The 11,355-nt window shown below is 44.4% G+C and overlaps 1 long non-coding RNA gene across 1 annotated transcript; it reads right to left on the bottom strand.

The window, feature by feature from the left end:
* Positions 1–4,056: 4,056 nt before the first annotated feature.
* On the bottom strand, positions 4,057–10,767 carry LOC140634687 (uncharacterized). Its single transcript, XR_012032079.1, has 3 exons — positions 10,685–10,767; positions 6,441–6,559; positions 4,057–6,258 (listed from the first exon to the last, which is right to left on the bottom strand). It is a non-coding gene; the product is annotated as an uncharacterized lncRNA (long non-coding RNA).
* Positions 10,768–11,355: the final 588 nt, after the last annotated feature.

Here is an 11,355-nt window from a genome sequence, read left to right as displayed (position 1 = left end):
GAGGCCCGTGGGGTTTAGTCATGTGGAAAACCAAACAGGGGAACCACTCGGATGATTTTCCAGGACTGGAAATAGAGAAGTACATGAGGAAGATGAAGGACCCATTCCTGCAGCCCCTGGTCCCTCTGGAAAAACTGTTGTTCTTATGCTGCCTGCCTTCCCTCCTTCTTTCTCTCCCTCTCTCTCTCCCTCCTTCCTTCTTTTCTCCCCTCCCTCTCTCCCTTCATACATTTTAGTATGCCAGTATGGGTTTTCCTTTTTTTTTTTTTTTTTTTTTTTTTAAAGAGAGAGAGAGAGCCTGGGGAAGGGGGGCCAGATGTGGACTCATAGAGGGGCTCCATCTCACAACCCTGAGATCATGCCCTGAGCCGAAATCAAGAGTCTGAGGCTTTAACAGACTGAGCCACCCAGGCCCCCCCACAGCATGAGTTTTCATTCTGATGCAGCTGTCTTCCTGTGGCCATACCGATTTTGAAGTGGTGATTATTCATGGAAGAATAATTGTCTCCGGAAATGTAGTCATCATTGACACGGGTTACATTACCAAGCAGCACGACAGGGAAATAGTGAAATTATTAAGCAAATCAATCCAGACGAACATGTCGAAATGCTCCGAACATCAAAATAGCAGATAGAAACTTCGTAGTTGTTGCAAGGAGCTGTCCAGAAAGCTGGACAGAAAAGTGGCCAGGCAAAGGGGCTGGCAAAGAGGAGCCAATCCTTGGGTAGAGGGAAATGTTTCAGCTAGGATAAAGGCTAATCTGTTAGAGAGAGAGAGAGAGAGAGGCTCTCATATACAATAGATTAAAAAAATAGAAGGTGATGTCTCTCCCATATATCAGTCCCAAGGTGAGCTGTTTCCAGTGACAGATGGCCTTGCTTCTCCTGGCTGTTCTGGGATCCAGGCTCCTTCATATGTTATATGCTCCTTCCCCTGCAGCATTGTTAATGCCTTTTAAGGCCAATGGTGGGAATCAGGCTTGTTTAAGGGGAAAGATAGAAACTCTAAGTCAATTAACTTGTCTTTTTGGTTCTTGTGATCCAGCAGCTGTATCCATCACATCCACACACATCCCATGGGCCCAAACTTGGTCATTCGAGCACACCCACCGCAAGGGAGCCCTGGGAATGAGGTCACTGGCAAGGCAGTCCTATGGCTACGTGAAAATGTATTACCGTGGAAGAAGAGGACAGATGCTGCTGGATAGTTACCTGTCTCTGCAACAAAGATTTGCTATAACTATAGAAAATGAAACTTGGGGGGATCCCTGGGTGGCTCAGCGGTTTAGTGTCTGCCTTTGGCCCAGGGCGCAATCCTGGAGTCCCGGGATCGAGTCCCACGTCAGGCTCCCGGCATGGGTCTACTTCTCCCTCCTCCTGTGTCACTGCCTCTCTCTCTCTCTATGTCTATCATAAATAAATAAATCTTAAAAAAAATGAAAATGAAACTTGGGAAAGGAATGGATTCTGTAACCTCAAAGATGTCATTGAAGGAGGCACCTTTATTTTATACACTACTAAGGGAGGAAAAAAGACTTTCTATCTTTTTATAATTTTTTTTTTAAACACTGTATTTTTTTTAAATTTTTTATTTATTTATGATAGTCACAGAGAGAGAGAGAGAGAGGCAGAGACATAGGCAGAGGGAGAAGCAGGCTCCATGCACCGGGAGCCCGACGTGGGATTCGATCCCGGGTCTCCAGGATCGCGCCCTGGGCCAAAGGCAGGCGCCAAACCGCTGCGCCACCCAGGGATCCCTATCTTTTTATAATTGTAAGATACTATTGACAGTAATGTGCATCCAGAATTCAGAAGTGTAAAAATGTGAAAATGTCTGTCCCCCTCCCACCTTATCATTAGAGCATGAGCGGGCCTCCTTCCCCTTCCTAGAGCTGGCCACCATCTGTGCTGGGCCCCTTCCTCTGAGCTCCTAGGCCTCAGTAACCTTCTCCCACCCCACTCCTGCCTCAGCCCTGGGACTGGTAGCTGCTTCCTCTACTTACTAACACTTGGGTTACTCAGAATCTTCTCTTTTCTCATTTATCCTTCAATTTTCTCTCTTTCTTTTTTTAAAAAAATATTTTATTTATTTATTCATGAGAGACACAGAGGGAGAGGCAGAGACAAAGGCAGAGGGAGAAGCAGGCTCCATGCAGGGGCCCCGATGTGGGACTCAATCCCGGGACCCGGGATCACATCCTGAGCAGAAGGCAGATGCTCAACAGCTGAGCCACCCAGGTGGTCTATCCTTCAATGTTCTAAGTAGCAGATTATACTGTGTTTGATACGTGACCTCAGAATATCTCAGTTTAAAAAGTCTATTTTTCCCCAAGTTCATCTCTACATTCAATACAATCTCAATCAATACATCAATGGACTTTTTTTTTTTTCTACAAGCAGATTCTAAAATTTCTATGGAAAGACAAAGGAGCTAGAAGAGCCAGAATTGGTTTCCTGAAAAGAAGAATGAATTGAGAGGACTGTTGTTACATGATTTTGAGAACCACGGTAAAGGTACAGAAACCAAGATAATGTGGCAGTGGTGGGATGTGAGCCACAAAGATCAATGAGCAGAATTGAGAGTCCAGAAATACCAGTGCAACTAACTGATTTTTGTCAAGAGTCCAGAGGCAATGTGCTGGAGAGAGGATAATCTTTTCAACAAATGGTTTTGGAACAATTGGATGTTCCTATACCAAAATAAGTAACTAGATATATAAACATAAAAAAAGGACCTTGACCTCTAACTCACACCTTACATAAAAATTAACTTAAAATATCGTATAGACCAAATTGTAAAATGTAAAACTATAACATTTCTAGGGGAAAACAGGAAAAAAAATCTTTGTAAGCTTAGGTTAGGCAAAGAATACTAATTTTAAAAACTGATAAACTAGATTTTGTTAAAATTGAAAACATTTACTCTCCAAAAGATACTGTTAAGAGAATGGAAAGACAAGCCACAGACTGAGAGAAAATATTTGCAAATCACATCTCTGACAGAGGATCTGGATCCAAAATATACAAAGAACCCTTGAAAACCAACACTATGAAAAGAATAATTTAAAAAAAAAAAAAAAGAATATCAAGGGGCAGCCTGGGTGGCTCAGCAGTTTAGCGCTGCCTTCAGCCCAGGGCGGGATCCTGGAGACCCAGGATCGAGTCCCACGTAGGGCTCCCTGCGTGGAGCCTACTTCTCCCTCTGCCTGTGTCTCTGCCTCTCTCTCTCTCTCTCTGTATGTTTCTCATAAATAAATAAATAAATCTTTAAAAAAAATCAGGGATGCCTGGGTGGCTCAGCACCATGACTGGGGCAGTGGACATGTGATCCTGTCAAATTGCAAATGCAACTGTGTAGAATCATACACCACAGAGAATGAATTCGACAGACGTAATTTAAAAAAATTAACCCGGGTATGGGGAGAACCCCAAATGGAGCACAGAAGACGACACAACACTGGAATGCATCCCAAGAGAATAGCTTAGCCCATGGGAGAGAAGAGCAGAACTGACCTGGGTTTCTTTGGAAAACAGTGTTGTGCTGAAGTTAGTGAGTTAGCTTCTCATAAGGAAACAGCTAGGGGTTCTGAAACCGTGTGTGTATACACGAGTGTTGAAGGGCCAAGGAGATGCAGTGTAGATAATGAGCTAGATTTCCCTCTGCTAGAGAAAAAAGCTCCAGTTAAAGACAAGGGAAAGGCTAGAACGACCCCGTTTAAGTCGGAGTGGAATTGGAGGAGTCAGAAATAAAATCCTGGGGTTTTTTAAGTTTTTTTTTTATTTTTATTTTTTTTTTTTATTTTTATTTTTTATTTTTTTTATAAAACATTTTTTTTTATTTTTTATTTATGATAGGCACACAGTGAGAGAGAGAGAGAGAGGCAGAGACACAGGCAGAGGGAGAAGCAGGCTCCATGCACCGGGAGCCCGACGTGGGATTCGATCCCGGGTCTCCAGGATCACGCCCTGGGCCAAAGGCAGGCGCTAAACCGCTGCGCCACCCAGGGATCCCAGTTTTTTTTTTTATTATTATTCATTCATTTGAGAGAGAGAGAGAGTACAAGCAGGGGGAGAGGCAGCGGGAGAGGGAGAAGCAGGCCGCCCCCTGAGCGGTGAGCCTGACGTGGGGCCCCATCCCAGGATGCTGGGATCTTGACGTGAACCGAAGGCAGACGTTTAACAATCTGAGCCACCCCCAGGTGCCCCTAAAATCTTGGTTTTAAAGTGTATATACAGGGGGGCTGGGTGGCTCAGTGGTTGGGTATCTTCTTTTGGCTCACAGGTGTAATCCCCAGGGTCTAGAGATCGAGTCCCGCATAGGGCTCCCTGCATGGAGCCTGCTTCTCCCTCTGCCTGTGTCTCTGCCTCTCTCTTATGTGTCTCTCATGAATAAATAAATAAAATCTTTTAAAAAAACAAAGTGTACATACAGGAAGCTGCAGAGCCCGTAGAGCTCCTAATGCCGAGGCTGGTAGGTTGAGGAGTGTGTAACGCTCAATAGGTGGTAGCTGTGTGTGCGTGTGGACATGCACATGTGCGTTATAGATATGCATCCATACATCAAACCCGTTTATATACACACACGCGTGTGACAGGCACATAGACACATGTGTATGTACACAGAGTGGCTGCTCAGTTAAATGATTCTCTATTTGTTCGTGTAATTACTGGTCAATAAGCTGACGCCACTGTTCCCCAGTCCCTCCGGGCTGGCTCATTTGTGGCTTCTCAGTAGGGTGACTATGATTTCCTATCTGAGCCGGGACGCTTTTGTGTGGGACCAGTGCTAAAACTGTTGGCACCACCAGTCCGAGAGTCATAAACTGTGACTGTCCTGGGCGAATCAGACCTGTGGTCCCTCTTCTAGAAACATCCAGCACTACGAATCTCTGGGCAGAGTCTCTGGCTTTAGGGATCTACGTATGAATGCTGGGGTGGGGCAGGGGGAGAACAGAGGGCGGGAGAAGGCGTCCACTTTCCCAGTTATGGAAAGCAGAATATGGGCCTCTCATTTTGAGGTCCTTTTTCTTAGTGTTCCTGGGAGTCACCACCTGAGAGGATTGGGATGTATGTGGACAGACAGGCCTCTGAGGGTGAGTTGTAAATTGACACCAGCGTCCGAGTAGTTGAGGAAACACAGAGTATGAATCCGGGGCCACTGTGATTTATATGCCCGGTGATGTTGTGCAGTATACAGCCTGCCCAACTGTATGTGGTCACCCCGTATGGATACTTGCGAGAAGGAAGGGTTGGAACACGAAACCAGGATTGTTTCTGGGGTGCTTTGAGCCCTTCTCTGTCCCTCGATGCTCTTAATCAGGTTTAATCTGGCCTAGGTCAGTGGAACTAGGGTGTAAACCTCAGGAGTGGCAATGGGGGAAGTGGAGTGGCAAGGAGCAGCAACAGCAGAAGGAACCTGCAGAATTTCCGGTTGGAGGCCTCAGGGTTACAGGCTAATAGGGTTTTCTCATTCCTTTGCCCCTGCTGATTCAATAACGCCCCCAGTTCACAGACAGGGCCTTCTGCAAGGCTGGGGTGGCCAGGCAGGCAAGGTCAAATCAGATCTCTGCTAAGAGGCTTCCAGAGGGCAGGGCATTCCCTGAGACGTGGGGCGGCCAGGGGGAGAGCAGCTCACCCACGTAGGCTGGGAGGAGGACACACGGCTCAGGGGTCCCTCAGTCGCTCGCTCTCAGGGTAGATGAGGCCGCGTCCTCCTGCTCGCTCTGAATGAAGATGGGGCTGGTCGTTCCTTTGTTAGTCTTCTTTCCACTTCCTCTCCTCTGGGAGTCTTTCTGTGTCACTGGCCCCTCTACACCACAGATCACACGGGAGACGCCGTGTCGCATCCCGGTAAGGCCACCGCTTCTGCAGCAGACGGTGCTGCTCTGGGTTCCAGCTTCCCCGCCAACTGCAGTGGTGCTCGGGGCAAGTTATTTCCTCCGTCAGGCGTGGGTAACCGCGGCCTCCCGGGGCTGCTGCAGCAGGGACAACGGGGCGAGCCTCACGGGGCTGGTGCCTGCTCGTAGTGACGCCACTAATCTCCAGAAAGGGGCAGGGTCATCTTGCTATTTTGGGGACCCAGGATACATGCAGATTCAGATTCTGATCCAAGCCAGTAGGCGTTCCAGAGTCAGAGGAAGACAGTAGCTGGAAGTAGATCCCTGTCAGAGGTCAGGGTGACCTCAAGAACCTTAGAAATATTTGGCTAACTAAGTAGCAAACTCATCTTCTGTCCGTGAAATCAGCTCCTCTGAGGACCTGGACAAGTGAGTGCTCATTGTTAGCTTTAGTTGCTTTGGGAAGCAGGACAATTGCTTCTAAAAATATCATTATGGAACTTATGCAAGTTAGATATCAATCTCCTTTCTGTGAGCGCGACGCTCCCCAAATCCTCACCCTCCTCCCGCTCGCCCTCCCGAGCTGCTCCAGACAGTACCTACCCTGCTCTGCTTCCTCCCTGGCGGCCAGCTGCGAAGGCCCGGACCTTTTCTCTGTGCTTCAAAGCTGCCCTTCCTCAGAGGGCAGTTGTTGATGAAACAAAGCCGAGTTCAGAAACAGTCTGTAAAACAGAGGGAACCTAGCACATCTAAGAAAAGGGCATTTCTAATCCCTGGAAAGAAATGGATTTCTTAATGACGGATGCAGGGAAACCCAGTTAGTCACTTAGATAAAAAGAAATAAAGCTAGATATTGTCCTTAACTTTTTTTTTTTTTAAGATTTTATTTATTTATTCATGAGAGACACACACACACACACAGAGGCAGAGGGAGAAGCAGGCCCCATGCAGGGAGCCTGACACGGGACTCGATCCTGGGTCCCCAGGATCACACCCTGGGCTGAAGGCGGCGCTAAACCGCTGAGCCACCGGGATTGCCCTCGTCTTTACTTTTTAACCTATGTTTCAGATGGCACAATTAATCGAAGGTAAACGTTGAAACCACAGAAGTGCGAGTCGAAGGCATGAATGACTTTGAAAATGAACCATGAGGGGATCCCTGGGTGGCGCAGTGGTTTGGTGCCTGCCTTTGGCCCAGGGCGCGATCCTGGAGACCCGGGATCGAATCCCACGTCGGGATCCCGGTGCATGGAGCCTGCTTCTCCCTCTGCCTGTGTCTCTGCCTCTCTCTCTCTCTCTCTCTGTGTGACTATCATAAATAAATAAAAATTAAAAAAAAAAAAAAAAAGAAAATGAACCATGAAGTGGAGAGGTTTTGAACTCTGGGAGAAAAACCTTCCCAGAAATCATAAAATGAAATGTTGATACATTTGACCTCGCAAAAATTTCACTTTAAATTTGACTAGCTTGAAACTTAAGCATTTTGTATGGGGAAAAAAGGCACAAGGCAAATGACAAGGTGAAGGAAAACATTTGCAGCATACATGATACCTAAAGACGCATTACCTTTGCTCCACATGTTAATAAGGTAGAGCATAGTTCATAGAAAAGAAATAAAAATGGCCGATAAACTTAATGCTGATTTTAAAAGAGCAAATCAACTCAACAGTGAAATACCATGTCAGACATATCAGGTGGGCAACATTTAATTTAATTTAATTTTTTTAAAGGTCTTATTTATTTGAAAGAGAACAAGAGTGAGCATGAGCAGAAGGAGGGTCAGAGGCAGTGGAAGAAGCAGACTCCTTGCTGAGCAGGGAGCCGGACACAGGACTTGATCCCAGGACCCTGACATCATGACCTGACTTGCAGTCAGATGCTTAACCCACTGAGCCCCTCAGGTACCCCAGGTGGGCAACATTTTAAAGCTACATTAAACTTTGCATTGCTGAGGGTGGGGAAATGGGCTCTCAGTAACACAGACAAATGTGTCAACCAGTCATCTTTTTGGAAGACGAATTGACAAATGAATAAAATCTTAAAAAAAAAAAAAAAAGGACACCCGGGTGGCTCGGCGGTTTAGCACCTGCCTTCAGCCCAGGGCATGATCCTGGAGTACTAAGAGCCTGCTTCTCCCTCTGCCTGTGTCTCTACCTCTCTGTGTCTCTCATGAATAAATGAATAAAATCTTTTTTTAAAAAAAGGAAGACGAATTGACGTAATCAGGATTGTGAATGTGTATATCCTCTCTTCCAGCAATTCTACTCTGGAACTTTATTTTCTAGAACTTTACTTTTTTTTGCCTAAGCTGGAAAAAATATGCATACTATAATCTTCCTTGCAGCATTATTCTGTTATGGTAAATAACCTATATGACTATCTGCAGGGCCTGGTTAGGTACCATAGACATCCTACAATTGGACGCTTTGAACCTATTTACCAGAGCAAGGTAGAACTCCATGTGCTGACTTAGGAGGATTCTCAAGATATATTATCAGACAGAAAGAGCAACGCGTAGAATAATATGTATAGAGAGTGTGATTTTAGCTATGTTAAGGAGAAAGGACTATCAGCTTTTGCATGTGTAGATAATTTCTGTAAAGACTCAGAAGAAAATTAAAGGCGATTGCATCTGGGGAGTTGAGATGATTTTAGTTTGTGTCCAGAAGTACACTCCTCCCCTCAAGGAGTGAAGCCTAATTTCTCTGTGGCGGACTTTGTGACTTGTGTATATAATGAGTAGAATATGGCAAAATTGACATCGTGACTTCTGAAGCTGTATCTTAAAAGTCATTGTGGCTTTTTTCTTGCTCTCTCTTTTGGACCATGCACTCCAGGGGGAACCAGATGCCTCTTAAAAATTATTATTTGAACATTTTTTAGAATCCCATTTTAATTTCCATATTGGTAGTTTTGCTATATATCATTGCATTCCCCCAGCCCCGTGGCTCGCTAACAATCACGATATACAGTCTTAAATTTCACAGTATAATCGAATATTGTCCTACTTCACATAAATACAGAACCCTTGCAGCCATATAGGTCCACTTATCACCCCCAGTGGGATATAGATCTGACATATAACATTTCCTTTATACAACATCTGACATGTACAGATGTTATAAATATAAGACAGTATTATGATTTTCATTTCAAATAATCCTATATGTTTGAAAGAAATTAAGATGGAAAAAACAGCCTTTTATATTTACCAGATATTTATACTCTGGATGCCCTTCATTCCTTCCTAAAGATTCATATCTTCATTTTGTCTCATTTCTTTTCAGGCTGAAGAATTTCCTATAGCATTTCTTTAGTGTAGGTCTTCTAGTTACAAATTTTTTTAGTTTTCTCTTATCTGAAAGATCTTTATTTTGCTTTCATACTTGATAAATTTTTTTTTTCTGGATGTAGAATTCTGGGCTAGGTTTTTCTGCCAACTATCAGCCCTGGAAGATGTTTGACATACTGTTTTCTGGCCTCCATAATTTCTTTTTTTTTTTTTTTTAATTTTTATTTATTTATGATAGTCACAGAGAGAGAGAGAGAGAGAGACAGACAGACAGACATAGGCAGAGGGAGAAGCAGGCTCCACGCACCAAGAGCCCGACGTGGGATTCGATCCCAGGTCTCCAGGATCGCGCCCTGGGCCAAAGGCAGGCGCTAAACCGCTGCGCCACCCAGGGATCCCGGCCTCCATAATTTCTGACAGGAGAAACCAGTTATTTGAATCACTGTTGCAAGATGGTCCCTCTATCTCTGGTTTTCAGAAGTTTGATTTAATGTGCCCAAGCATGGTTTTCTTTTATTTAACCTGCTTGAGGCTTGCTGAGATTCTTAGGTGTGTAAATTTATTTCTTTTCCCAAGTTTGGGGATTTTTGGGGGTCATTATGTCTTCAATATTTTTTTTTTTCTAATGCATCTCTTTTTTCCTTCTAGGACTCCAATTGCCTATGTGTTAGACCTTTTGATATTCTCCTATGGGTTCTATCATTTTCCTCTGTATGCTTCAGGTTGGATGTTTTGTGTTGATCTCTCTTTTTTTTTTTTAATTTTTATTTATTTATGATAGTCACAGAGAGAGAGAGAGGCAGAGACACACAGGCAGAGGGAGAAGCAGGCTCCATGCACCGGGAGCCCGACGTGGGATTCGATCCCGGGTCTCCAGGATCGCGCCCTGGGCCAAAGGCAGACGCCAAAGCGCTGTGCCACCCAGGGATCCCTTGATCTCTCTTTCGATTCACTGACTCTTTCCTCTGTTTTCTCCATTCTGTTAAGCCCATCCAATTAATTTCTTAAAATTTTAGATATTGCATTTTTCAGTTATAAAATTTCCATTTGATTCTTTTTTATGGTAGTTTTTATTTATTTGCTAACACTATCATTTCATCATTATCTCATTGTGTTCCTTACATCATTTAACATAGGCAAAATTGCTGCTTTAAAATAATTATTTGCTCATTTCAACATCTGCATTGTCTTGAGCTTGGTGTTCATTGAATGCCTTTCTTCCCTGACGTGGGTCACATTTTGTTCATATGTCAAGAGATTTTGGATTGTATTCCAGACAGTGTGATCATTATGTTGTGGAGTCTGGATTTGTTGTATTCCTTCCAAAAGATTTGAACTTTTGTTTTAGCAAATAATTAACTTGATTTGGGCTCAAAGTGCAAACTTTGTTTTTAGGGTGACATCTCAAATCTCAGCTCAGCTGTCTTATCCTTAGCTGGGCTGCCTGAAGTCTGTCCTGTGTACAGGTGATTGGGGCAGAAATCTGAGGAGAATTTACACATGAAAGTTGAGATGTTTTCTCTCTGTCCCTCTCCCTTCCCAGATTCCACCTTACTTTCCAGCAGTTGTGGTTACCCCTGGTTCTCGTTCTTCGGGCCAGAAAGATTGTAGTCTCCGTCAGTTTTAGTTGCCCCTCAGGACATTGGCCACAGCTGACCTCCAGGCTGAAAGTCATAAAAATAGGATACTCAACTCATACTATTCCCTTCTTCCAAGTATCATCTTTCCTTTAGAATCTGTAGCTTTTAAAAAAAAGATTTTATTTATTTATTCATAACAGACAGGGGGAGAGAGAGAGAGAGAGAGAGAGAGAGAGAAGCAGGCTCCATGCAGGGAGCCCAACATGGGTTCGATCCCGGGTCTCCAGGATCACACCCCGAGCTGAGGGCAGTGCTAAACCCCTGGGCCATAGGGCTGCCCGAATCTGTAGCTTTTGTACACTTTCTAAAACCCTCAGCCTCCAGGTAGGTGGGGTTTTTTTTGTTGTTGTTTTTCATTTTTTGTTTTGTTTTGTTGTTGTTGTTGTTCTGGAGCTGATAGTTGTTATCTTCAGGAAAGTTGGTACAGTACCAGCTTACTCATCCATACGAAGTGGAACTTGGTCCAGAAACTGGATTCTTCATCCTTGAAATATACTGTCACTTAATAAGATGCTAATCTGTCTTCATCAAACATTCTAGGAAGGGTCATTGCTCTGAGGAGTGTCTGAAACAGTGGGGTTTTAGA

This window comes from Canis lupus, chromosome 6 (genome assembly GCF_048164855.1).
Source record: "Canis lupus baileyi chromosome 6, mCanLup2.hap1, whole genome shotgun sequence".
Classification (NCBI taxonomy): domain Eukaryota; kingdom Metazoa; phylum Chordata; class Mammalia; order Carnivora; family Canidae; genus Canis; species Canis lupus.
The sequence above is the reverse complement of the archived record's forward strand: the minus strand, read 5'-3'. Positions and strand labels throughout refer to the sequence as shown.